General features: G+C 42.3%; 1 non-coding gene across 1 annotated transcript; it reads right to left on the bottom strand.

Moving 5' to 3' along the window:
• Nucleotides 1-3,298: 3,298 nt before the first annotated feature.
• On the bottom strand, nucleotides 3,299-3,405 carry LOC140815256 (small nucleolar RNA R71). The gene has a single exon (XR_012114312.1). It is a non-coding gene; the product is annotated as a small nucleolar RNA R71 (small nucleolar RNA).
• Nucleotides 3,406-5,933: the final 2,528 nt, after the last annotated feature.

Genomic DNA, 5,933 nt, shown 5'->3' with positions numbered 1-5,933 from the left:
GAGCTTGGAGATGCAGACAGAGTCCGATGTGCCACCTACTTATTCGGAGGAGATGCCCGCTTATGGTGAGAAGGAGCATCGATAGCCCTGAACGTGGCTACGCTGAGTTGGGTGCGCTTCACGGAGGTGTTCTACTCCAAATACTTTGCTGAGGAAGTGCGCACCAGGTTGACCACTGAGTTTATGAGCTTGAGGCAAGGAGATATGACTGTTACTGAGTTCATCCGTAAGTTCGAGAGGGGTTGTCACTTTGTACCCTGATCGCAAATGACGCTAGAGCCAAGATGATGCATTTTCTGGTGGGTCTACGGCCGATCTTGCGTCGTGATGTTAGGGTGTCTGACCCTATTCTTATGAGGTCACTGTCTCCAAAGCCCTAGCCGCAGAGCAGGATCAGCGGGATATCGAGAGAGATCGCTTGGGAAAGCGACCAGTCCAGGTACCGCACCGCCCTCCTCCTCAACAACATCAGCAACAAAACAAGAAGCCTTTTCACAGGCCGCCTAGAAACAGGGGCCAGAATTAGCAGCAGCAGCGGGGACGCCCAGCCCCGAGGGCTCTTGAGCGCCCAGTCTGTCCTAAGTGCTCACGTCGCCATCCTGGAGCATGCATGTACGGCTCTGGAAAGTGTTATAGGTGTGATAGTCCAGACCACTTATTTCTGCAGTGTCCTCAGAGGAACCTACCTACCTAGGGCAGAGTGTTTGCTCTCCATGCAATGGAGACGAACCCCGATACTATGCTGATGACAGGTAACTTAAGCTTTGAGCCTGCATTTGGAACTTAATGTTTTGGGTTAATATTTTGAACATAGAATTGCGATAGGATTGCATGCTCTACTTATTATTACTTGGGAACTTTAGTTAGAAGAACTTCAACCTCTGCATGTCTATAAGTTTAGTCTTTGTAACAATTGGGTTCGACTTAGAGTTCCGATCTTTCAAGGAGAATTTTTATATCCGGTTCCTCTACGAAGGCCATGATAGATTCAGGGACCACTCACTCATTCATTTCAGAGGTCTTTGCTAATTTCCTCAAATTTAAGACCATTGGGCTAGATATAGCCTATTCCATAGTACTGCCGTCTGGCGAGGAGATGGCAGCCACCAATGTGATACGAGACATAGATCTTGAGCTCCATGGCAATCTTGTCTATGCGGATCTGATAGGACTCGTTTTTACGTGTTTTTAGTGTTGGTTTTGAGTCGCATTCATGCATCATATTAGTTTGTTTTAGTTTAATTTAGCAATTATTTAGCATTATTTAGCATATGACTGATCTCGTGTATTTTGTGGTTGTTTTGTAGGAATTGGACCAAAAAGTGGGATTTTATATGTCAAAGCAGCGAAGAGGTCTCGCTAGGGCGGTCAAAAGTGACCGCCCCAGCGAGCATTTTAATTTGGTCGAGTAGTTATTGCGCGAGTGTCTCGCTAGGGCGGTCAAAAGTGACCGCCCCAGCGAGAATGTTGGTCTAGCCGAGGAGTTTTTGCGCGAACCTCTCGCTAGGGCGGTCAAAAGTGACCGCCCCAGCGAGACCAGAGACATGGCCGAGGATTTTTATTCGAGAACCTCTCGCTAGGGCGGACACTTTTGACCGCCCTAGCGAGCCGCGAGATTTGAAAAGATTTGTTTCACTTTTTATGGACTCAATCCGACACCATAGACCTAATACACGAGAGGGGCGCCGTTTTTCAGTCTGACATCATTATTTTCAGCATATTTTCTTGGAGAAGAGGCTAGGAGCAAAGGAGATTTCGAAGACCTCGAGATTTCCACGCGTCATGGCCGTCATCCGTCGTCATCTTTAGTATTTTCATTATTCAGTTTTTAATTCTTAGATTGTTGTTGGTTTTTATTATGAATTTTAGTAGCTAAACTCTAGATTTGTTGGGATTTGAGGGGATCCTACCCCGTACTCGTTGTTTAAGCATTATTTATCGACGGTTTTATTTGTGATTTGTTTATGCTATTGTTTTTTGTTTCAATCGAAGTCTAGCTAACTTCCTTTGATTATTTCATGTTGTTAATGATTTCGATAGAATAATTAACAATAGGATCGAATAGTGTAGACCACGGATTTACAATTTTAGTAGATATACGGAATTAGATACGTGTCGATAGCGATAATTCACCCGGATGAAAGCTAGTGGACTCCATAGAACGTAATGCAATCTTGAACTGTTAAATAATTGAGGATACTTGATTACTGCATGTTTATGATTAGTATTAATATAGCTCGACAGAGTATATTAATTAGTCTAGGGAATTCCGTCGAATGCACGAGTAAGAGTCGAGTGTAATTGTTTAAACACGAGTGGTAGGTGAACTGAAAATTCCCAACAGATTCGTTTCTCATTTGATTTTTAATCCAAATTAATCATTGCCCTTTTGAACACATCTTCTTTGCATTTTAATTATTTGAATTGTTTAATCTACATTAGTTTAATCATCAACGCAATTTATCGTTGCTAAAGAGATTTTATCTGAAAATAAAAAGAGTGTGACGCAGTCCTCGTGGATCGATACTCGTATTCACTTACGTTTATTATAACTTGACTATCGTGCACTTGCGATATTTAAATCGAGCTTTCATTTATAAAACAAATTTTGGGACCATTAACTGTGCAAGTTTTGCTCGATCAAGTTTTTGGCGCCGTTGCCGGGGACTGTTGATTCACGATTTTTTTATTTCTCATTTAAATTCTTTAGTATTACTTATTTTATTGCTATTTGATACTCTCCTTGTGTTGCAGATTTTTTTGGTGGTGCATGCGAAGATCACTCGAGTTTAAGCTTGAGCCGTTTGACCCCGAGATTGAACGCACAGCTAGACGTCGAAGACAACAACAAAGACTCAAAGAACAGATGGAAAGACACGAGCAAGAACGTGGAGAGGAACAGCGTGACAATAGACAAGTTGAGATACCACGTCGCATTCCAATGTTGGATTATGCACAGCCGTCTCTTGATGGAGCACGTCCAAGCATCGTAAGACCAGTCATCCGAGCTAATCAGTTTGAGATCAAGCCAGCTATCATCCAGATGATTCAGAACACTGTTCAATTTGGGGGAAGTGCACTTGACGACCCTAATTCTCATATAGCTGACTTTCTTGAAATTTGTGATACTTTTAAGTTTAATGGCGTGTCTGATGATGCTGTTCGTTTGCGCTTATTTCCATTTTCACTGAAAGATAAAGCTAAGTCGTGGTTAAACTGTTTGCCTGTAGGGTCTACTACATGGGAGGATATGGCAAAGGCATTCCTGATCAAGTACTTTCCTCCGTCGAAGACTATGAAGCTTAGAGCCGACATTACTACGTTTGCTCAATATGAGAACGAGTCACTTTACGAGGCATGGGAGCGCTACAAGGACTTGTTGAGGAGATGTCCACACCATGAGCTACCGCTTGGGTTAGTTGTTCAAACTTTCTACTATGGTCTGATTACTCCTAACCGTACTATGATAGATGCTGCTGCATGTGGTAACTTACTGAGAAAGACGGCTGAGGAAGGATATGAGTTATTGGAGGAGATGGCTGCGAGTAGCTATCATCCTCAGTCTGATAGGCAGAGACGAGGTGCTGGAGTTCATCAAGTTAATGATTTGTCTGCGGTTTCAGCACAGTTAGAGGCGTTGAATAAAAAGATTGATGGGATGAGCATGAGTGGGTCGGCTATGCGTCTGCAAGAAATTTTCTGTGACAAGTGTGGGGGTGAGCATGACGTGCAGGATTGCCAAGATGGCAATCCATTCTATGTACCTGAGGGAGCACCGGTAAAACAAGTGGGATTCCAGAACCGTCCCAGAAATGACCCTTATTCGAATACATATAATCCGGGATGGAGGAACCACCCAAACTTTTCGTGGGGAGGTCAAAATAACCAAAATCGCCAACAAAGAGGTCCACCATATGGGATGCACCAAGGATTCAAGCCAGAGCCGCCTCGGGAGGAGAAGTCCAATTTAGAGCAAATGATGACTAAATTCATTTCTACAACAGAGACGAGATTTCAGAATCAAGATGCATCCATAAAGGGGTTAGAGAATCAAATCGGACAATTGGCTAAGTTGATTTCTAATAGGGAGCAAGGAGCTTTGCCAAGCAACACGGAAACTAACCCAAGAGAACATGTGAAGGCTGTGGAATTGCGTAGTGGAAAAGCACTCGAGTCTAATGAGGAAAAGACCAAGCACGGTGAGGATGAGGTGGAAACTCGAGGAGGTAAGTCTTCTAACTCTACATCTACACCTATTGCACAAAATAAAATTGTTATCCCTCCACCTTTTTCCTGCAGCAATGAAGAAAGCTAAATTAGATGCACAATTTGGTAAATTTCTTGAGATATTTAAAAAATTGCATATTAACATTCCTTTTGCTGATGCTTTATTGAATATGCCAAGTTATGCAAAATTCTTGAAAGATATCTTAGCGAATAAGCGGAAGCTAGAAGATCATATGACGGTGAATTTGACCGAAAATTGCTCTGCTTTAGTTCAAAACAAGATGCCTCCTAAGCAAAAAGATCCAGGGAGTTTCTCTATACCTTGCATTATTGGTGACATTAATTTTCATAAAGCTCTATGTGATCTTGGTGCGAGTATTAATCTGATGCCTTTTTCTGTGTTTAGGAGACTGGGATTAGGCGAGCCCAAGCCAACTAGGATGTCGTTACAGCTGGCTGACAGATCTGTCAAGTATCCACGTGGGATTGTCGAAGATGTTCTGGTGAAAGTGGATAAGTTTATTTTTCCTGCAGACTTTGTGGTACTTGACATGGAGGAAGATTTAGAGATGCCTTTAATCCTAGGGAGACCGTTTCTGGCTACAGGGAAAGCACTGATTGATGTTGAGGAGGGGAAATTGAGACTGAGAGTTGGAGAAGAAGAAATTATTTTTGATGTTTTCAATACTCTCAAGCACACAATGCACAATGATAGTTGCTTTCGTATTGATGTCTTGGATTCTCTTGTTTGTGATTTTGTGCAGGATGGATTGAAAGAACCATTGGAGGCCACTCTCACTACTGAAAAGCAGGAGGACGAGCTAGACGAGGAAAAGATGGAAATGGTAGCTCATTTGAATACCATTCCACCTTGGAGAAAGCAAGTGAGGCTTAGACTAGAGGAATTGGGAGACAGAAAAGATTTAATGCCTCAAAAGTCAAGCCTAGAGGAGCCACCTACTTTGGAGCTCAAACCACTACCTCCACATCTCAAGTACGTATATCTAGGAGAAGATAATAAACTGCCTGTTATTATTTCCTCTTCTTTGACAGATGATATGGAGAGTAAGCTCTTGGGAGTCCTTAAGGAGCATAGAGGAGCATTCGCTTGGAAGGTTTCGGACATAAAAGGGATAAGTCCTTCGATCTGCATGCATAAAATTCTGATGGAAGATAAATACTCACCTCTAGCACAACCACAAAGGAGACTCAATCCAAAGATGCAAGAGGTAGTAAAAGCTGAAACAATCAAACTTCTGGATGCAGGTATTATCTATCCTATCTCCGATAGTGCGTGGGTAAGTCCTGTACAATGTGTACCTAAAAAGGGTGGGATTACTGTTATTACTAATGAAAAAAATGAGTTGATTCCCACTCGAACTATTACGGGTTGGCGTGTGTGCATAGATTATAGGAAGTTGAATGATGCAACCCGTAAAGATCACTTCCCTTTGCCATTTATCGATCAAATGATTGAACGACTAGCAGGTCATGAATTTTATTGCTTTTTAGATGGATATTCGGGATACAATCAAATCACAATTGCACCTGAGGACCAAGAGAAAACTACTTTCACTTGCCCTTATGGTACTTTTGCGTTTAGACGTATGCCCTTTGGTTTGTGCAATGCACCTGCAACATTTCAAAGATGCATGACCGCTATCTTTCATGACATGACTGAAAATTTCCTTGAAATCTTTATGGAT

The sequence above is a fragment of the Primulina eburnea genome, chromosome 1 (assembly GCF_022965805.1).
Source record: "Primulina eburnea isolate SZY01 chromosome 1, ASM2296580v1, whole genome shotgun sequence".
NCBI classification, from domain to species: Eukaryota; Viridiplantae; Streptophyta; class Magnoliopsida; order Lamiales; family Gesneriaceae; genus Primulina; species Primulina eburnea.
The sequence above is the reverse complement of the archived record's forward strand: the minus strand, read 5'-3'. Positions and strand labels throughout refer to the sequence as shown.